The sequence below is a fragment of the Pseudophryne corroboree genome, chromosome 8, assembly GCF_028390025.1.
Source record: "Pseudophryne corroboree isolate aPseCor3 chromosome 8, aPseCor3.hap2, whole genome shotgun sequence".
In the NCBI taxonomy this organism is placed as follows: domain Eukaryota; kingdom Metazoa; phylum Chordata; class Amphibia; order Anura; family Myobatrachidae; genus Pseudophryne; species Pseudophryne corroboree.
Genome location: NC_086451.1, coordinates 74,196,938 through 74,219,631, shown reverse-complemented (window position 1 = coordinate 74,219,631; position 22,694 = coordinate 74,196,938). Strand labels below are relative to the sequence as shown.

The following is a 22,694-nucleotide window of genomic DNA, read 5'->3' as shown; positions in this document are numbered from 1 at the left end:
TTAAGCCTAGGGGTGCTGTGAAAAAAAATCTGATACTCTAGGGCATCGTGGTTCAAAAAAGTTTGGGGACCACTGGCCTAGCATATAAATATGAGTAGCGATTAAAATGCAAGAAATGGTGTATAATATTCGGTCAAGATATATTAATTAATGTAATTAATGAATTGCAGAAATTTCCTGTCGCCTAGACTGCTTCTTCCATTCAGTTTATTATATAGTTTTGTTAATTCAGCTGGAAAGTTCCGCCTGGCACCTGAGAATATATACATCCTGCACGATGAACTGGACAAACCTCTGGGGAAAGTGTCTCTGAAGCTCGGAGGAAGCGCCAGTTGTGCACACGGCAGAGACAACATACAGTGCACCCGGAAAGTATTTACAGCGCTTCACTTTTTCCACATTTTGTTATGTTACAGCCTTATTACAAACTGGAATAAATTCATTTTTCCCCTCAAAATTCTACACACAATACCCCATAATTACAATGTGAAAAAAGTTTTTTTTAGATTTTTGCCAATTAATTAAAGTAAAAAACTAAGAAATCACATTTATTTAATACTTTAAATAGCAGTAAGGAAAAAGTGTTAGATTATTTATTTAAAACTTTAAAAAGCTGCAAGAAAAAAATGTTAGCTAATGTATTTAAAACCTTAAAATATATCAACATCAGAGGCGGATTTAGACATTATGAAGCCCTAAGCAAAACACCAGTTTGGGGCCCCCCTTCTCAAACAATCCATAACGCTACCCTCTCCCCCATGCAGTGACAGCTGATCACCTTCCCTCTCCATGCAGTGACAGCTGATCACCATCCCTCTCCATGCAGTGACAGTTTCCACTGATCACTCTTCTACCCTCATGCAGTGACCGCTCACAGCTGATCACCCTCCCTCCCCATGCAGTGACAGTTTCCACTGATCACTCCCCTCCCTCATGCGTTGACAGCTTACCACTATTACCCCTCTTCCCCCATGCATTGACAGCTTACCACTGATCACCCCATCCCCAAATGCAGTGACAGCTTACCATTAAACATCCCCCTCCCCCCATACAGTGACAGCTTATCACTGATCACCCCCCTACCCCATGCAGTGACAGCTTACCAGTGATCAACCCACTCCCCCCATGCAGTGACAGTATACCACTGATCACCCCCTCACCCCATTAAGTGACAGTATCCACTGATCATCTCCCTCCCCCCATGCAGTGACAGTATCCGCTGATCACCCCCTCCCCATATGCAGTGATAGTATATATTGATTACTTCCACCCCCCATGCAGTGACTATCCATTGATCACCCCCTTCCCCCATGCAGTGACAGTATCCACTGATTACCTCCCTTCCCCATGCAGTGACGGTATCCACTGATTACCTCCCCTTCCCCATGCAGTGACAGTATCCACTGATTACCCCCCTACCCCATGCAGTGACAGTATCCACTGATTAGCCCCCTCCCCCATGCAGTGACAGTATCCACTGATTAGCCCCCTCCCCCATGCAGTGACAGTATCCACTGATTAGCCTCCTCCCCCATGCAGTGACAGTATCCACTGATTAGCCCCCTCCCCCATGCAGTGACAGTATCCACTGATTAGCCCCCTCCCCCATGCAGTGACAGTATCCACTGATTAGCCCCCTCCCCCATGCAGTGACAGTATCCACTGATCATCCCCATCCCCCTCCCCCCATGCAGTGACAGTAGAGATTCTGACCATTTTCAGCTGGTTGCTGGGAGGTTGGATGACTTGGATCAGGGAGAGGTGCTGGGTTTAGTCTGTCTGTTGGTCTCTCAGGAGCAGAAAGAGGAGAGCGGCTTCAGTGTCTTTGCTCCCTTTGAGGCATCTGTACACAAGTGGATGTTTCTCCTCTTTATAGATGTTCCTGAGTTTCCGATGACCTCTTCTTTCTCCTCTTCGTCGCTCGGACCGCAGCCTCTCCTCAAACACAGCCTGGGATGACTCATCTGAAAAGATATACCTTATATAAGAACTTTATATAATAACCATAATAATTACATATAGATAACATGGACAAATCAATTGCTGACCAATAACTTGAGTTACAGCAATAACAGTTTGGTGTATCATTGATAATAGTGTTTGTTTTGTTTTGTGTTTTGTACTTTACATTTGTTTTTTAATTGCTTTTGAAGAAAAATAATTATTACAGAACAAGAGCACAGTATTGGGCAAGAACAGGAAACCAATAAGGGAGTGGTTCCCAAACTTTTTTGAATCGCAGCGCCCTAGAGTATCCAATTTATTTTCACGGCACCCCAAGCCAAATGTTTCTTATTAAGAAATTTAGAAATAAATATTAAAGTAGATAAATTGTGTTTATATAATATCCTTAGGTTCAGTTCAGTGGTGAGGGACAAGATTTGCTTCTGTTTGTCCACATATTTTATGATTGACAGCCACCAACACTGTTTTTGCCTATTACATTGACCAAAAATTTGTTTAATTGGTCCTGGACCACCAAGTGTTCTGAGGCACCCCAGGTTGCCACTGTACACAGTTTGAGAACCACTGCAATAAGGAACAGTTCTCATTGGGACAGATGTATTAACCTGGAGAAGGCATAAGGAAGTGATAAACCAGTGATAAGTGTAAGGTGATAACCGCACCAGCCAATCAGCTCCTAACTGTCAATTTACATATTGGAGCTGATTGGCTGGTGCGTTTCTCACCTTGCATTTATCACTGCTTTATCACTTCCTTATGCCTTCTCCAGGTTAATACACTGCTCAAAAAAATAAAGGGAACACTAAAATAACACATCCTAGATCTGAATTAATTAAAATAAGAATTTACTCACCGGTAATTCTATTTCTCATAGTCCGTAGTGGATGCTGGGAACTCCGTAAGGACCGTGGGGAATAGCGGGCTCCGAAGGAGGCTGGGCACTCTAGAAAGATTTATGACTACCTGGTGTGCACTGGCTCCTCCCACTATGACCCTCCTCCAAGCCTCAGTTAGGACACTGTGCCCGGACGAGCTGACATAATAAGGAAGGATTTAGAATCCCGGGTAAGACTCTTACCAGCCACACCAATCACACCGTACAACTCGTGATACTATATCCAGTTTGACAGTATGAAAACAAGTGAGCCTCTCAACAGATGGCTCAACAATAACCCTTTAGTTAACAATAACTATTTACAAGTATTGCAGACAATCCGCACTTGGGATGGGCGCCCAGCATCCACTACGGACTATGAGAAATAGAATTACCGGTGAGTAAATTCTTATTTTCTCTAACGTCCTAGTGGATGCTGGGAACTCCGTAAGGACCATGGGGATTATACCAAAGCTCCTAAACGGGCGGGAGAGTGCGGATGACTCTGCAGCACCGAATGAGAGAACTCCAGGTCCTCCTCAGCCAGGGTATCAAATTTGTAGATTTAGCAAACGTGTTTGCCCCTGACCAAGTAGCTGCTCGGCAAAGTTGTAAAGCCGAGACCCCTCGGGCAGCCGCCCAAGATGAGCCCACCTTCCTTGTGGAATGAGCATTTACAGATTTTGGCTGTGGCAGGCCTGCCACAGAATGTGCAAGCTGAATTGTACTACAAATCCAGCGAGCAATAGACTGCTTAGAAGCAGGAGCACCCAGCTTGTTGGGTGCATACAGGATAAACAGCGAATCAGATTTTCTGACTCCAGCCGTCCTGGAAACATATATTTTCAGGGCCCTGACAACGTCTAGCAACTTGGAGTCCTCCAAATCCTGTCACGATCCGGGTATCTGGACGCCATTTCTTACCCATCAGATGCCTCCTAAGGCTGGCTCAGCGCTCCAGGACCGGATCCCATCTGTTATCCTGATGTTTACATTCCTGTATCCTCTCCTGTCACTCTGAGACGCTGTCACAGTAAACGCCATATTACACCTGGCATGGCGTCTCCCGCGGCCTCCGCCGCCGTCCCTGAGCTTCTGCATGCAGAGTGTCTGAGTGGCGATTACGTCAGCCGCGGCCTCCGCTGTGTCCGCGTGGTTGGATGTGCACCTGTCAGCTTGGCGCCTCCTGTCTCCGGTGGCCGGCGCCGCCATTACTGTTTTCATTACCACATGGATTACAAACCAAACTTCCCTCCAAGTGTCTGCATGGGCGCAGCCATCTTGGATTCTGTCAGCTGATCATTTCCACCAATCTGTTCTCAGTATTGATAATCTGCATAATTGCCTAGCCAATCCCTTCCTTGCTGCAGGTATAAATACACTGTGCCTGAGCAAGGAAGGCGTCAGTGCTTTGGTTGTCAAACCTAGTTCCTGTTTGTCTCTCTCCTGTGATTGTCTTCCAGGTTCCAGCTCCTGTCTCAAGACTTCCACCATAGAGACCCGCACCAGCATTCCACCTGCGGTGTAGCCTGACTCTCCGATCCATTGTGGATTCATCTGTTTCCAGCTACAACATTACCTGCTTCCAGCCCAGCTTCCAGCAGAGTACAGCTTCTCTTAAAGGGCCGGTGTCCTTTCTACACTTTACCACTCTCCACCGGTATTATAATTTCACCGCTCTCAAAGTCCTAACTTCAGCTCATATTTCATCGCTCCCAAGTTCATTTATTATTTAACTGGTTCCAGCCAGTATCCACTCCGTGCCAACAACAGTCTGGTTCCAGCCAGTATCCACAGCAGCCGTTTTATCTTCAGCAGCCCAGCTTTTCCTGGAACACCAGCTGGTACAATCCTGGGTTATCTCCATTGCTACAGTCGGGCCTGGTAAGGACTTTCCATCTAGAAGATTATAAGAACTATCTCACACTACCAGTGCCCTGTGGCTCCTGCCACCCTGTAGTTCCCAGGAACTGTATTTATTCTTTGCTGACTTTTATGTTTCTTTTACTGCTACTGTGATGCATGGAGTTTGTCATAAATAAACATCATTGACTTTTATTCAAGTTGTCGTGGTCACGCCTTCGGGCGGATCTTCTTCATGTTACTTACATGTCCAGGGGTCTGATACAACCTCCCAGGTTCCGGTACATCTCAGCCCCTACAACTGAGGCTGCCTCCCGTCAGCTCAGGCCCTCAGTTTTGACAAATCCTTAGTAGCCGCAGGCACCACAATAGGCTGGTTCAGGTGAAACGCTGACACCACCTTAGGGAGAAATTGGGGACGAGTCCTCAATTCTGCCCTATCCATATGGAAAATCAGATAAGGGCTTTTACATGATAAAGCCGCCAATTCTGACACTCGCCTGGCTGAAGCCAAGGCCAATAACATGACCACTTTCCACGTGAGATATTTCAGATCCACGGTTTTCAGTGGCTCAAACCAATGTGATTTTAAGAAACTCAACACCACGTTGAGATCCCAAGGTGCCACAGGAGGCACAAACGGGGGCTGAATATGCAGCACTCCTTTCACAAATGTCTGAACTTCAGGTACTGAAGCTAGTTCTTTTTGAAAGAAAATCGACAGAGCCGAGATCTGTACTTTAATGGAGCCTAGTTTTAGGCCCATATTCACTCCTGCTTGCAGGAAATGCAGAAATCGACCTAGTTGAAATTCCTCTGTTGGGGCCTTTTTGGCCTCGCACCATGCAACATATTTCCGCCATATGCGGTGATAATGCTTTGCCGTAACATCTTTCCTGGCCTTAATAAGCGTAGGAATGACTTCTTCCGGAATACCCTTTTCCTTTAGAATCCGGTGTTCAACCGCCATGCCGTCAAACGCAGCCGCGGTAAGTCTTGGAACAGACAGGGCCCCTGCTGTAGCAGGTCCTGTCTGAGCGGTAGAGGCCACGGGTCCTCTGAGAGCATCTCTTGAAGTTCCGGGTACCACGCTCGTCTTGGCCAATCCGGAACCACGAGAATTGTGTTTACTCCTCGCTTTCTTATTATTCTCAATACCTTTGGTATGAGAGGCAGAGGAGGGAACACATAAACCGACTGGTACACCCACGGTGTCACTAGAGCGTCCACAGCTACCGCCTGAGGGTCCCTTGACCTGGTGCAATATCTTCTTAACTTTTTGTTGAGGCGGGACGCCATCATGTCCACCTGTGGTTTTTCCCAACGGTTTACCAGCATCTGGAAGACTTCTGGATGAAGTCCCCACTCTCCCGGGTGGAGATCGTGTCTGCTGAGGAAGTCTGCTTCCCAGTTGTCCACTCCCAGAATGAACACTGCTGACAGTGCTAGTACATGATTCTCCGCCCATCGGAGGATTCTTGTGGCTTCTGCCATCGCCATCCTGCTTCTTGTGCCGCCCTGTCGATTTACATGGGCGACTGCCGTGATGTTGTCTGACTGGATCAGCACCGGCTGGCGTAGGAGCAGGGATTTTGCTTGACTTAGGGCATTGTAGATGGCCCTTAGTTCCAGAATATTTATGTGAAGGGAAGTCTCCTGACTCGACCATAGTCCTTGGAAGTTTCTTCCCTGTGTGACTGCCCCCCAGCCTCGAAGGCTGGCATCCGTGGTCACCAGGACCCAGTCCTGTATGCCGAACCTGCGGCCCTCTAGAAGATGGGCACTCTGCAGCCACCACAGTAGAGACACCCTGGTTCTTGGAGACAGGGTTATCAAGCGATGCATCTGAAGATGCGATCCGGACCACTGGTCCAACAGGTCCCACTGAAAGATTTTGGCATGGAACCTGCCGAAGGGAATTGCTTCGTAAGAAGCCACCATCTTTCCCAGGACCCGCGTGCAGCGATGCACTGATACCTGTTTTGGTTTTAGGAGGTCTCTGACTAGAGATGACAACTCCCTGGCTTTCTCCTCCGGGAGAAACACTTTTTTCTGGACTGTATCCAGAATCATACCCAGGAACAGTAGCCGTGTCGTCGGAACCAGCTGTGACTTCGGGATATTTAGAATCCAGCCGTGCTGGTGCAGCACCTCCTGAGATAGTGCTACTCCCACCAACAACTGTTCCTTGGACCTCGCTTTTATTAGGAGATCGTCCAAGTACGGGATAATTAAAACTCCCTTTTTTCGAAGGAGTATCATCATTTCCGCCATCACCTTGGTAAATACCCTCGGTGCCGTGGACAGTCCAAACGGCAGCGTCTGGAATTGGTAATGGCAATCCTGTACCACAAATCTGAGGTACTCCTGGTGAGGATGGAAAAAGGGGACATGCAAGTAAGCATCCGTGATGTCCAGGGATACCATGTAATCCCCCTCTTCCAGGCTCGCAATAACCGCCCTGAACGATTCCATCTTGAACTTGAATTTTTTTATGTATGTGTTCAAGGATTTCAAATTTAAAATGGGTCTCACCGAACCGTCCGGTTTCGGTACCACAAACAGTGTGGAATAGTAACCCCAGCCTTGTTGAAGTAGGGGTACCTTGATTATCACCTGCTGGGAATACAGCTTGTGAATTGCCGCTAGCACCGCCTCCCTGTCTGAGGGAGCAATCGGCAAGGCAGATTTTAGGAACCGGTGGGGTGGAGACGCCTCGAATTCCAGTTTGTACCCCTGAGAAACTATTTGAAGGATCCAGGGATCCACCTGTGAGCGAGCCCACTGATCGCTGAAATTCTTGAGGCGGCCCCCCACCGTACCAGGCTCCGCCTGTGGAGCCCCACCGTCATGCGGCGGACTTGGCAGAAGAAGCGGGGGAGGACTTTTGCTCCTGGGAACCTGCTGTTTGTTGCAGTCTTTTTCCCCTACCTCTGCCTCTGGATAGAAAAGACCCGCCTTTTCCACGCCTGTTTTTCTGGGTCCGAAAGGACTGAACCTGATAAAACGGCGCCTTCTTAGGCTGTGAGGGGACATGGGGTAAAAATTAGAGATGTGCACTTGAAATTTTTCGGGTTTTGTGTTTTGGTTTTGGGTTCGGTTCCGCGGCCGTGTTTTGGGTTCGACCGCGTTTTGGCAAAACCTCACCGAATTTTTTTTGTCGGATTCGGGTGTTTTTTTCAAAAAACCCTAAAAAACAGCTTAAATCATAGAATTTGGGGGTCATTTTGATCCCAAAGTATTATTAACCTCAAAAAACATAATTTCCACTCATTTTCAGTCTATTCTGAACACCTCACACCTCACAATATTATTTTTAGTCCTAAAATTTGCACCGAGGTCGCTGGATGACTAAGCTAAGCGACCCAAGTGGCCGACACAAACACCTGGCCCATCTAGGAGTGGCACTGCAGTGTCACGCAGGATGACCCTTCCAAAAAACACTCCCCAAACAGCAGCACATGACGCAAAGAAAAAAAGAGGCGCAATGAGGTAGCTGTGTGAGTAAGCTAAGCGACCCTAGTGGCCGACACAAACACCTGGCCCATCTAGGAGTGGCACTGCAGTGTCACGCAGGATGGCCCTTCCAAAAAACACTCCCCAAACAGCACATGACGCAAAGAAAAAAAGAGGCGCAATGAGGTAGCTGTGTGAGTAAGATAAGCGACCCTAGTGGCCGACACAAACACCTGGCCCATCTAGGAGTGGCACTGCAGTGTCACGCAGGATGGCCCTTCCAAAAAACACTCCCCAAACAGCACATGACGCAAAGAAAAAAAGAGGCGCAATGAGGTAGCTGTGTGAGTAAGATAAGCGACCCTAGTGGCCGACACAAACACCTGGCCCATCTAGGAGTGGCACTGCAGTGTCACGCAGGATGGCCCTTCCAAAAAACACTCCCCAAACAGCACATGACGCAAAGAAAAAAAGAGGCGCAATGAGGTAGCTGTGTGAGTAAGCTAAGCGACCCTAGTGGCCGACACAAACACCTGGCCCATCTAGGAGTGGCACTGCAGTGTCACGCAGGATGGCCCTTCAAAAAAATACTCCCCAAACAGCACATGACGCAAAGAAAAATTAAAGAAAAAAGAGGTGCAAGATGGAATTGTCCTTGGGCCCTCCCACCCACCCTTATGTTGTATAAACAGGACATGCACACTTTAACCAACCCATCATTTCAGTGACAGGGTCTGCCACACGACTGTGACTGAAATGACGGGTTGGTTTGGACCCCCACCAAAAAAGAAGCAATTAATCTCTCCTTGCACAAACTGGCTCTACAGAGGCAAGATGTCCACCTCATCATCATCCTCCGATATATCACCGTGTACATCCCCCTCCTCACAGATGATCAATTCGTCCCCACTGGAATCCACCATCTCAGCTCCCTGTGTACTTTGTGGAGGCAATTGCTGCTGGTCAATGTCTCCACGGAGGAATTGATTATAATTCATTTTAATGAACATCATCTTCTCCACATTTTCTGGAAGTAACCTCGTACGCCGATTGCTGACAAGGTGAGCGGCGGCACTAAACACTCTTTCGGAGTACACACTTGTGGGAGGGCAACTTAGGTAGAATAAAGCCAGTTTGTGCAAGGGCCTCCAAATTGCCTCTTTTTCCTGCCAGTATAAGTACGGACTGTCTGACGTGCCTACTTGGATGCGGTCACTCATATAATCCTCCACCATTCTTTCAATGGGGAGAGAATCATATGCAGTGCCAGTAGACGACATGTCCGTAATCGTTGGCAGGTCCTTCAGTCCGGACCAGATGTCAGCATCAGCAGTCGCTCCAGACTGCCCTGCATCACCACCAGCGGGTGGGCTCGGAATTCTGAGCCTTTTCCTCGCACCCCCAGTTGCGGGAGAATGTGAAGGAGGAGATGTTGACAGGTCGCGTTCCGCTTGACTTGACAATTTTCTCACCAGCAGGTCTTTGAACCCCAGCAGACTTGTGTCTGCCGGAAAGAGAGATCCAAGGTAGGTTTTAAATCTAGGATCGAGCACGGTGGCCAAAATGTAGTGCTCTGATTTCAACAGATTGACCACCCGTGAATCCTTGTTAAGCGAATTAAGGGCTCCATCCACAAGTCCCACATGCCTAGCGGAATCGCTCTGTGTTAGCTCCTCCTTCAATGTCTCCAGCTTCTTCTGCAAAAGCCTGATGAGGGGAATGACCTGACTCAGGCTGGCAGTGTGGCAAGTTCAAAGGGCAGCAGAACCTTGCACAACGTTGAAATCATTCTCCACTGCGCTTGAGACAGGTGCATTCCACCTCCTATATCGTGCTCAATTGTATAGGGTTGAATGGCCTTTTGCTGCTCCTCCAACCTCTGAAGCATATATAGGGTTGAATTCCACCTCGTTACCACTTCTTGCTTCAGATGATGGCAGGGCAGGTTCAGGCGTTTTTTGGTGGTGCTCCAGTCTTCTGTACGTGGTGCCTGTACGCCGAAATGTCCCGCAATTCTTCTGGCCACCGACAGCATCTCTTGCACGCCCCTCTCGTTTTTTAAATAATTCTGCACCACCAAATTCAAGGTATGTGCAAAACATGGGACGTGCTGGAATTTGCCCATATTTAATGCACACACAATATTGCTGGCGTTGTCCGATGCCACAAATCCACAGGAGAGTCCAATTGGGGTAAGCCATTCCGCGATGATCTTCCTCAGTTGCCCTAAGAGGTTTTCAGCTGTGTGCGTATTCTGGAAAGCGGTGATACAAAGCGTAGCCTGCCTAGGAAAGAGTTGGCGTTTGCGAGATGCTGCTACTGGTGCCGCCGCTGCTGTTCTTGCGGCGGGAGTCCATACATCTACCCAGTGGGCTGTCACAGTCATATAGTCCTGACCCTGCCCTGCTCCACTTGTCCACATGTCCGTGGTTAAGTGGACATTGGGTACAGCTGCATTTTTTAGGACACTGGTGACTCTTTTTTTTGAGGTCTGTGTACATTTTCGGTATCGCCTGCCTAGAGAAATGGAACCTAGATGGTATTTGGTACCGGGGACACAGTACCTCCAACAAGTCTCTAGTTGCCTCTGCAGTAATGATGGATACCGGAACCACGTTTCTCACCACCCAGGATGCCAAGGCCTCAGTTATCCGCTTTGCAGCAGGATGACTGCTGTGATATTTCATCTTCCTCGCAAAGGACTGTTGGACAGTCAATTGCTTGGTGGAAGTAGTAAAAGTGGTCTTACGACTTCCCCTCTGGGATGACCATCGACTCCCAGCAGCAACAACAGCAGCGCCAGCAGCAGTAGGCGTTACACGTAAGGATGCATCGGAGGAATCCCAGGCAGGAGAGGACTCGTCAGAATTGCCAGTGACATGGCCTGCAGGACTATTGGCATTCCTGGGGAAGGAGGAAATTGACACTGAGGGAGTTGGTGGGGTGGTTTGCGTGAGCTTGGTTACAAGAGGAAGGGATTTACTGGTCAGTGGACTGCTTCCGCTGTCGCCCAAAGTTTTTGAACTTGTCACTGACTTATTATGAATGCGCTGCAGGTGACGTATAAGGGAGGATGTTCCGAGGTGGTTAACGTCCTTACCCCTACTTATTACAGCTTGACAAAGGCAACACACGGCTTGACAAATGTTGTCCGCATTTCTGTTTAAATACTTCCACACCGAAGAGCTGATTTTTTTGGTATTTTCACCAGGCATGTCAATGGCCCTATTCCTCCCACGGACAACAGGTGTCTCCCCGGGTGCCTGACTTAAACAAACCACCTCACCATCAGAATCCTCCTTGTCAATTTCCTCCCCAGCGCCAGCAACACCCATATCCTCCTCATCCTGGTGTACTTCAACACTGACATCTTCAATCTGACTATCAGGAACTGGACTGCGGGTGCTCCTTCCAGCACTTGCAGGGGGCGTGCAAATGGTGGAAGGCGCATGCTCTTCACGTCCAGTGTTGGGAAGGTCAGGCATCGCAACCGACACAATTGGACTCTCCTTGTGGATTTGGGATTTCGAAGAACGCACAGTTCTTTGCTGTGCTTTTGCCAGCTTGAGTCTTTTCTTTTTTTCTAGCGAGAGGCTGAGTGCTTCCATCCTCATGTGAAGCTGAACCACTAGCCATGAACATAGGCCAGGGCCTCAGCCGTTCCTTGCCACTCCGTGTGGTAAATGGCATATTGGCAAGTTTACGCTTCTCCTCCGACAATTTTATTTTAGATTTTTGAGTCCTTTTTTTACTGATATTTGGTGTTTTGGATTTTACATGCTCTGTACTATGACATTGGGCATCGGCCTTGGCAGACGACGTTGCTGGCATTTCATCGTCTCGGCCATGACTAGTGGCAGCAGCTTCAGCACGAGGTGGAAGTCGATCTTGATCTTTCCCTATTTTTGGAACCTCAACATTTTTGTTCTCCATATTTTAATAGGCACAACTAAAAGGCACCTCAGGTAAACAATGGAGATGGATGGATACTAGTATACTTATGGATGGACGAGCGACTGCCGACACAGAGGTAGCTACAGCCGTGGACTACCGTACTGTGTCTGCTGCTAATATAGACTGGATGATAATGAGATAAAAATAAAATATATATATATATATATCACACTAGTACTGCAGCCGGACAGGTATATATATATTATGTAATGACGGACCTGCTGGACACTGTCTGTCAGCACTGCAGACTCCTAAAGTAAGCTACTAGTATCAAGAAGATAGAAAAAAAAACACGGGTAGGTGGTATACAATTATGGATGGACCAGCGACTGCCGACACAGAGGTAGCTACAGCCGTGGACTACCGTACTGTGTCTGCTGCTAATATAGACTGGATGATAATGAGATAAAAATAAAATATATATATATATCACACTAGTACTGCAGCCGGACAGGTATATATATATTATGTAATGACGGACCTGCTGGACACTGTCTGCAGAATGCGTTTATAAAAACACCACACGACGAGTGTTTAACTTTTTCAGGCAGACAATCACAATATACTGGTGGTCAGCAGACAATCACAATATACTGGTGGTCAGTGGTCAGTCACACTGGCAGTGGCACTCTGGCAGCAAAAGTGTGCACTGTACTTAAAATATGTACTCCTGCTATAACTGCTCCCCAGTCTCCCCCACAATTAAGCTGTGTGAGCAGTGAGCACTCAGCACAGTCAGATAACGATATACAGTATTACATATGATGCAGCACACTGGGCTGAGCACAGATATGGTATGTGACTGTGTCACACTGTGTATCATTTTTTTTTTCAGGCAGAGAACGGATTAATTAAACTGGTGGTGGTCACTGGTCACTGGTCACACTATCAGCAAGTAGTACTCCGTCCTAAGCAGACAATCACAATATACTGGTGGTCAGTGTGGTCACTGGTCAGTCACACTGGCAGTGTGGCACTCTGGCAGCAAAAGTGTGCACTGTACTTAAAATATATTATTTATTTATGTACTCCTGCTCTAACTGCTCCCCAGTCTCCCCCACAATTAAGCTGTGTGAGCAGTGAGCACTCAGCACAGTCAGATATACAGTATTACATATGATGATGCAGCACACTGAGGCTGAGCACAGATATGGTATGTGACTGTGTCACACTGTGTATCGTTTTTTTTCAGGCAGAGAACGGATTAATTAAACTGGTGGTCAATGGTCACACTATCAGCAAGTAGTAGTACTCCAGTCCTAATATGCTCCCCAAAATTAGTAAATACCAAATAGTGTCTCTAACTCTCTACTCTCTTCTCTATAAACGGAGAGGACGCCAGCCACGTCCTCTCCCTATCAATCTCAATGCACGTGTGAAAATGGCGGCGACGCGCGGCTCCTTATATAGAATCCGAGTCTCGCGATAGAATCCGAGCCTCGCGAGAATCCGACAGCGGGATGATGACGTTCGGGCGCGCTCGGGTTAGCCGAGCAAGGCGGGAAGGTTCGAACCTGCCTCGGACCCGTGTAAAAAGGCTGAAGTTCGGGGGGGTTCGGTTTCCGAGAAACCGAACCCGCTCATCACTAGTAAAAATGCTGACTTCCCAGACGTTGCTGTGGAAACTAGGTCCGAGAGACCATCCCCAAATAATTCCTCACCCTTATATGGCAACACTTCCATGTGCCTTTTAGAATCTGCATCTCCTGTCCACTGGCGAGTCCATAAGCCTCTCCTAGCAGAAATGGACAATGCACTAACTTTAGATGCCAGTCGGCAGATTTCCCTCTGTGCATCTCTCATATATAAGACTGAGTCTTTTATATGGTCTATGGTTAACAGGATCGTGTCTCTGTCTATTTATCTGACCACGCAGCGGCAGCACTGCACATCCAAGCTGACGCAATAGCTGGCCTAAGTATAATGCCTGAGTGTGTATATACAGACTTCAGGATCGCCTCCTGCTTTCTATCAGCAGGTTCCTTGAGGGCGGCCGTATCCGGAGACGGTAGTGCCACCTTTTTAGACAAACGTGTGAGCGCTTTATCCACCCTAGGCGGTGTTTCCCAACGTGACCTATCCTCTGGCGGGAAAGGGAACGCCATTAGTACCTTCTTAGGAATTACCAATTTTTTATCAGGGAAAGCCCACGCTTCTTCACACACTTCGTTTAATTCATCTGATGGGGGAAAAACTACGGGTAGTTTTTTCTCCCCAAACATAATACCCTTTTTAGTGGTACCTGTATTTATATCGGAAATGTGTAACACCTCTTTCATTGCCTCAATCATGCAGTGAATGGCCTTAGTGGGCATCAGATTAGACTCATCGTCGTCGACACTGGTGTCAGTATCCGTGTCGACATCTGGGTCTGCGGTCTGAGGTAGCGGGCGTTTTAGAGCCCCTGAAGACCTGTGCGACGCCTGGACAGGCACGAGCTGAGAAGTCGGCTGTCCCACAATTGGCATGTCGTCAAATTTCTTAAGTAAGGAGTCTATACGTGCACTCATTTCTTTCCATAAGCTCATCCACTCAGGTGTCTGCCCCGCAGGGGGTGACATCCCTTCTAAAGGCATCTGCTCCGTCTCCACATCATTATCCTCATCAAACATGTCGACACAGCCGTACCGACACACCGCACACACACAAGGAATGCTCCAACAGAGGACAGGACCCACAAAAGCCCTTTGGGGGGACAGAGTGAGAGTATGCCAGCACACACCAGAGCGCTATATAATGCAGGGACTAACTGAGTTATGTCCCCTATAGCTGCTTTTTCTATATAATTTATACAGCGCCTAAATTTAGTGCCCCCCCCTCTCTTTTTTACCCTTTTCTGTAGTGTAGACTGCAGGGGAGAGCCAGGGAGCTTCCTTCCAGCGGATCTGTGAAGGAGAAATGGCGCCAGTGTGCTGCAGGAGATAGCTCCGCCCCTTTTCCGCGGCCTATTCTCCCGCTTTTTTCTGGATTCTGGCAGGGGTATTTTCCACATATATAGCCTCTGGGGCTATATATTGTGGTATTTTTGCCAGCCAAGGTGTTATAATTGCTTCTCAGGGCGCCCCCCCCCCCCCCCCCCAGCGCCCTGCACCCTCAGTAACCGGAGTGTGAAGTGTGTGTGAGGAGCAATGGCGCACAGCTGCAGTGCTGTGCGCTACCTTGGTGAAGACTGATGTCTTCTTCCGCCGATTTTCCGGACCTCTTCTTGCTTCTGGCTCTGTAAGGGGGACGGCGGCGCGGCTCCGGGACCGAACACCAAGGACTGGGCCTGCGGTCGATCCCTCTGGAGCTAATGGTGTCCAGTAGCCTAAGAAGCCCAATCCGGCTGCAAGCAGGCGAGTTCGCTTCTTCTCCCCTTAGTCCTTCGCTGCAGTGAGCCTGTTGCCAGCAGGTCTCACTGAAAATAAAAAACCTAAATCTATACTTTCTTTCTAAGGGCTCAGGAGAGCCCCTAGTGTGCATCCAACCTCGGCCGGGCACAAAATCTAACTGAGGCTTGGAGGAGGGTCATAGTGGGAGGAGCCAGTGCACACCAGGTAGTCATAAATCTTTCTAGAGTGCCCAGCCTCCTTCGGAGCCCGCTATTCCCCATGGTCCTTACGGAGTTCCCAGCATCCACTAGGACGTTAGAGAAATATTCTTATTAAATACTTTGTTCTTTACATAGTTGAATGTGCTGACAACAAAATCACACAAAAATTATCAATGGAAATCAAATTTATTAACCCATGGAGGTCTGGATTTGGAGTCACACTTAAAATTAAAGTGGAAAAACACACTACAGGCTGATCCAACTTTGATGTAATGTCCTTAAAACAAGTCAAAATGAGGCTCAGTAGTGTGTGTGGCCTCCACGTGCCTGTATGACCTCCCTACAACGCCTGGGCATGCTCCTGATGAGGTGGCGGATGGTCTCCTGAGGGATATCCTCCCAGACCTGGACTAAAGCATCCGCCAACTCCTGGACAGTCTGTGGTGCAACGTGGCGTTGGTGGATGGAGCGAGACATGATGTCCCAGATGTGCTCAATTGGATTCAGGTCTGGGGAACGGGCGGGACAGTCCATAGCGTCAATGCCTTCATCTTACAGGAACTGCTGACACACTCCAGCCACATGAGGTCTAGCATTGTCTTGCATTAGGAGGAACCCAGGGCCAACCGCACCAGCATATGGTCTCACAAGGGGTCTGAGGATCTCATCTCGGTAACTCTTGGCAGTCAGGCTACTTCTGGCGAGCACATGGAGGGCTGTATGGCCCCCCAAAGAAATGCCACCCCACACCATTACTGACCCACTGCCAAACCGGTCATGCTGGAGGATGTTGCAGGCAGCAGAACGTTCTCCTTGGCGTTTCCAGACTATGTCACGTCTGTCACATGTGCTCAGTGAGAACCTGCTTTCATCTGTGAAGAGCACAGGGCGCCAGTGGTGAATTTGCCAATCTTTGTGTTCTCTGGCAAATGCCAAACGTCCTGCACGGTGTTGGGCTGTAAGCACGACCCCCACCTGTGGACGTCGGGCCCTCATACCACCCTCATGGAGTCTGTTTCTGAACGTTTGAGTAGACACATGCACATTAGGGGCTTGCTGGAGGTCATTTTGCAGGGCTCTGGCAGTGCTCCTCCTGTTCCTCCTTGCACAAAGGCAGAGGTAGCGGTCCTGCTGCTGGGTTGTTGCCCTCCTACGGCCTCCTCCACGTCTCCTGATGTACTGGCCTGTCTCCTGGTAGCGCCTCCATGCTCTGGACACTACGCTGACAGACACAGCAAACCTTCTTGCCACAGCTCGCATTGATGTGCCATCCTGGATGAGCTGCACTACCTGAGCCACTTGTGTGGGTTGTAGACTCCGTCTCATGCTACCACTAGAGTGAAAGCACCACCAGCTTTCAAAAGTGACCAAAACATCAGCCAGAAAGCATAGGAGCTGAGAAGTGGTCTGTGGTCACCACCTGCAGAACAACTCCTTTATTGGGGTGTCTTGCTAATTGCCTATATAATTTCCACCTGTTGTCTATTCCATTTGCACAACAGCATGTGAAATTGATTGTTAATCAGTGTTGCTTCCTAAGTGGACAGTTTGATTTCACAGAAGTGTGATTGACTTGGAGTTACACTGTGTTGTTTAAGTGTTCCCTTTATTTTTTTGAGCAGTGTATATTTGCCCCATTGGGAGATAGATCTCTAGGCTGTCTAGTAAGAAAATAAGAAAGATTGAGAATAATTTCAGTTAGAGCAAAAGGTCTGAAGGGGCTGCACTAAACAGAAGCAATTAAGGGAGGCAACAAAAGTGACAAGAAGGGACTAGAGAGATAAAAAGGAGGAGGGGAATGGGAGAAAGAAGAGAGTGTTAATAGGGGTAAAGGCAGGAAGGGAGAAGGAAGGGGGAGTGCTGGCATGTCAAATCATTAAGAAAGTTCAGTATACACATACTGTGATACCTGTGGGGCGTTGTCCATTGCAACCAATTAGACATTTGCTTTACTTTCCTTACCTGTATATGACACAAGGCAGACTGTGATTGGTTACATCCTGTATACACAGTTATCTGTAGAACAAAGGGCCTGATTCTGATTTGTACATTAATACTGCCACAAATGCAATCGCTTACACAAATAAAGTGCTAAAACATGCAAATTCTATATTAAGCCGTCTGCTTGTATGAGTGTGAGATGGATAGTGTAACAGTGATAACACACACTTTACTTATCTGAGTGCAGATACATCAGATGGACTGACATGGACTGACAACATCGGCGGAACATCAGCGGCCTGCGGAGGTCCTTGGTCACGCAGATAGAACTCTGTAACTGTCAGCAAATATGGCCGCTGTGGCAGCAGTACTGCGAGAGAGAAGTCAGCTGCTTGAACAGAATAATTATTGTAGATGTATAAGGTGCCGCAATGTCAGAAAGGATGGGGGGAGGTGCAGGTTATACACAGGGCCGGTGCAAGGTGTTTCGGCACCCTAGGCAAAACTTAAGCCTACCCCCTTCCTTATTCACATTACAACACAATAGTGCCTCTCATTAATGTTTTATCAAACAGCAGTGCCCCTTATCTAAGTTATGTCACAAAGTAGTGTCCCTTATTCACATTACACCACAGTAGAGCCCATTCACGCCCTGCCACACAGTAGTAATCCCTGCGATGTACTGTGAGTGCTTCCAGGGTACACATTATACATAACAATAAAATGACATTATATATATATATATATATATATATATATTTCCCAAAGCAAGTGCACTCACTACTTATTTCAATTCCAAAATTTCAGTTATTTTATTCAATTCAATCTGCAGGTACAGTTGTATCAATTAATTCCATTCATGACCATGTCCACATGGAGGTCAAAACACCGCTCCAAATATATCCATCATATCAATATACTTCAATCGATCCACTCAGGATACAAGCTTTTTATGAGCCTCTGAAAATCTCAGTGGTGCAGCTCCATCTGTATGTGGTTTTCTCATGTCATGGATTTGTAATACATCATGTCTTTTTATGTCTGTCGACTTCGGCCGCTTTTCGTGCCGTAAAAGACCCACATCTGGTCCGCCGTACTCCTCGGCGTGCGTTCCACCGTCCTGCGCATGTCCGTCATAAAAAGCTTGTATCCTGAGTGGATCGATTGAAGTATATTGATATGATGGATATATTTGGAGCGGTGTTTTGACCTCCATGTGGACATGGTCATGAATGGAATTAATTGATACAACTGTACCTGCAGATTGAATTGAATAAAATAACTGTGAAATTTTGGAATTGAAATAAGTAGTGAGTGCACTTGCTTTGGGAAATATTGGAGGTCGCAAAGATGGGACCATTAATGCTGCACCCTACACGTTGAACAGGAGAGTGCATCTATGCAAGGGGAGATTATATATATATATATATATATATATATATATATATATATAAATAAATCCAACCTCTTTATAACACAGTATATCCTTTTCATGAAACCCAGTGAGTAAACTTGATCAGGACAGTAAAACGTACCCTTGCTCGCTGCAGGGTACTATTCCCATTACATGTCCACGTGATAGTGAAACTGATTGCCCAGGGGGTCCCACATTCTTAACTTGAGCATATATATATATAGCAGTCCATTGGTAAGAAACGGACATCCGTCCTATTTACTTCTTCAATGTTTCAATTTATTTTTTAAATTGTCATCAGGAAATAATACAAATACAAAAAAGTATCTTTATATAGACATACCATTCAGGAATAAGGTACCAGTCAGGCGAGAAAACCACCCTCCCCGCTGGTGTGTGGATCGCATTGACGTCATTAACAAATGACCACCAGAAGTCTCAATGACGTCAATGTGGTTGCGGTAACCATAGCAACCATAGAAAATACTTTTATCACCAAAAGTGCTCAAACACCGGTCTCATTTATATAGGTTTGTAAAGTTTTAAAAACACACTAAACCGACAAAGTACAACATTCAAAATGAAGAATACTGACACTGCTCTTACATCGGGTGAAAGCAGCAGCTATTTACGGTAAATGGCCAATCAATATTATCACTCAAAAAACCTCCGTATATCAAAGGCTATGCAGCGGATGAAATGAAACATTTGTATCCAAAAAACCTGTTACAATTAACTCTAATACATTGTTACATTAATAACGATACTTGTGAATACTGAAAAGAGCTTATTCTGAAGTGCATCCACTAGTTAAAGCATGGTTCTAAGGTTTATCTACCATTACCCTATTATATCTAAAATAAAACGAAATAAATAGAATTAACCCTTACTATACTGCTCCTTTAGGGCAATGCCTCCAGATTATCTCTAAATTTTGTATGTGAAAACTTGTCTAACACAAAAAGAGATTCTTCCAAAGCATACATAAGTAGTGTATATATATATATATATATATATATATATATATAGTATAATTTTGTGGACCCCCTTATTTATTTTCTGTTAATCACCCCTATCATTCCCCCCCCCCTTCCTTTATATAAATTATACCTATCAACCCTTATGTACTTTAATAGCAAGATGCCATAGACAATTTTTATTAACTTTTTTTGCTGACTGTGGCTGATACAGTGTGCCATAGATGTGGGGTTCCATGGCAGCACTGCGTCGCTCCTCTCACACTGACTGGCCTTGCAGGAGCAGGAGGTGGAGCCGGCAGGGTTCAGGCAAATATAAGGGAGCCGGGAGCAGGCGATTGGCCACCAGCAGCTTGTGGCAATGGGCGGCGGCTGAGGGAGCATAGAAGGCCGGGGGCAGCGACCGGACCTCCCTGCCTACGGCCTTGAGAGGGGCTGCAGAGCCAGAAACCCTGGGTGCAGGGGGAGGAGGGAGAGAGGACGATGCTGTTGCTTCCTCTCCGGCCAGTATAGAGAGACACAGCAGCATTGCACAGCAGGCTGCCTGCCAGCCGCTGACAGTCGGTAAGGGTGGCCCCAAATGCTTAATGTGTACCGCAGCCTGGCTGAGTGGGAGCCGCAGCTATTCCTTCTTGTTGGCGCTTGTTTGTTTCCGCAGTCTGTCAGCAGAGGGGGTGTGGAAAACGCGGTTCACCCTGGCCAGAGGTGATGTTGACTGAAAATGGCGGCTGCAGCTGGCCAGACCCGCGCTGAGACCACCGCTAGAATAGCCTAGCAAAACATAATTTTAAGTAAAACTGATTTTGCAGGAGCGTGCCGCCCTCTAGTGGCCGGCGCCCATAGGCAGCTGCCTAAAGCTGCCTAATGGTAGCGCCGGCCCTGGTTATACAGAATGCAGGGCATAGGTGGCACTAGAGGAGTGAGTGCGGCTCAGAGTGGAGATTGGGCTAGATGTGAGGGTGCATTAGTGCGGGTAGTATAGATGGAAGTAGGATAATAAAGAGAAGGGAGTGAGGATGTGAGGGCTTTGGGAGAGTTTGATCTAGCCTGTAAGGAACTATAGAAGTGGGTAGAAGAACAGGAAAAACACTTTATAAAAAAACTGAACTAGTCATTATATTAAGAAATGCTGAGGACTGAACTGTAGTGGTTTAGGTCAGGGATTCTCAACCTCGGACCTCAGAACCCCCTAACAGGTCATGTTTTCCAGTCCTCCTGTGGCTCCCAAGACCATGGGGTCTATTTACTAAGCCTTGGATGGAGATAAAGTACCAGCCTACAGGCTCCTATCCGCCATGCCACAGGCTGTGTTTGAAAAATGACAGTTTGGAGCTGATTGGCTGGTACTTTATCTCCATCCACGGCTTAGTAAACAGACCCCTATGTCAGTTAGGAGTGAATGCGCTATAACTTTTGAAATGTGACAGATGCAGTGAGTCTGCACCACGTGACCTGTCAGTGCACCAGAGGGCTGAGTATGAGAAACCCCTTAGTTCATGCAATGGCTTGGTGATTTTGGGAACTCTTGAGACACCATGTTACTTTTCTGTCCCATGACCTGCTCTGTTCCCTGTGCCAGCGCACTCTCAGACCAGCTGCGTTTCTAGAGAGGAGGGGCCCGTGTGCAGACTCTGTGTGTGGGCCCCCTCCTCTCCTGTAGCCGTCACCGCCGCTGCTAGCGCTCACAGTGATGAGACTCTGGCACAGTGCCAGAGTCTACAGCGCATGCGTAGGACTCCGAAAAATGGCCACCGCACCATTTTTCGGAGTCCTGCGCATGCGCTGTAGACTCTGGCACTGTGCCAGAGTCCCTAGCACTCAGTGCGCTAGCAGCGGCGGTGTTAGGGTCTCCTGCCCTGTGCTGCCACGTCGTCATGGCAACCGGGAGACAAGTGCTAGCGGAGTAACCTGAGCGCAGCTGATACTCCGGTTCGGGTCTTTTGCTGTGCAGTGGTTATAGGCTCTGTGCATGGCAGGGGATCCGGTGCTGGTTTTTGTGCTCACAGTCTGTGAGGTCTGAGTGGGGCGTGGACAGCACCTGCTTTATAAGGCCTCTTTTCAGGGTAAGCAGATGCTGCTGAATCTTTGTTGGTTAGTCAGTTTCTGAAAGTTAGCCAGTACTGTGTAGCTTTGTATTTGTTTGTTGCTTACTGCAAATAGGCCTGGGGATTTGGTATTACACTCTGCCAATCCAGACCTAGCAGTAAGACTGGAGTCAGTCGTTTAGCTTGCTGGGGTTCTGTTACTACTCTGTGAACTTAGCAAGTTTGCGGCTGTATTCTAAGACTTGCCTGTCTAATCCTGTCTCACTGTGCTAGGTGTCAGGGGTCAGTTTAGTGGCAGTAAACCGAACCTGTGCACTGCAAGTGAGAATTAGGATTGTGGAGAATCTCCTTGTGTCTATCATTCCATCTCTGACCAAGGAGTTTACTGCCACACCCGTTGGTAACCCTTTAGGGTTTTGCTGTTGCCCTTAGCAACAGCATTTCGGGTTTTCTATGTATTAAAACACAACATCTTGCTTTTCACATCTGAGCAGTTCTAATACAAGGGAGATACCCAGTTCCTTAGCCTCTGGGCTTCTCTGTTCACGTTGTGTGTATTTTGTTACCCTACCACCTTCTGTGTACGTTATGTCATATTCCCTAGTCTGTCTGTGAGTCCATTTGTTTTGCATAACAGTTCAAACACCAGTACATTCCTGCAGGCACTGGAGTG

The 22,694-nt window shown here is 47.5% G+C and overlaps 1 long non-coding RNA gene across 5 annotated transcripts in view; it reads right to left on the bottom strand.

The window, feature by feature from the left end:
• Positions 1–20,724, bottom strand: part of LOC134948599 (uncharacterized) — a 45,714-nt gene extending 24,990 nt beyond the window's left edge. For 2 of the 5 annotated variants that reach the window (XR_010182979.1, XR_010182978.1), the window contains exons 1-3: positions 19,343–19,492; positions 17,814–17,955; positions 1,714–1,964 (exon numbers count right to left, since the gene is read on the bottom strand). This is a non-coding gene — a long non-coding RNA (uncharacterized LOC134948599). The other 3 variants (XR_010182982.1, XR_010182981.1, XR_010182980.1) reach the window with 3 other exon arrangements.
• Between the last annotated feature and the right edge of the window lie 1,970 nt (positions 20,725–22,694).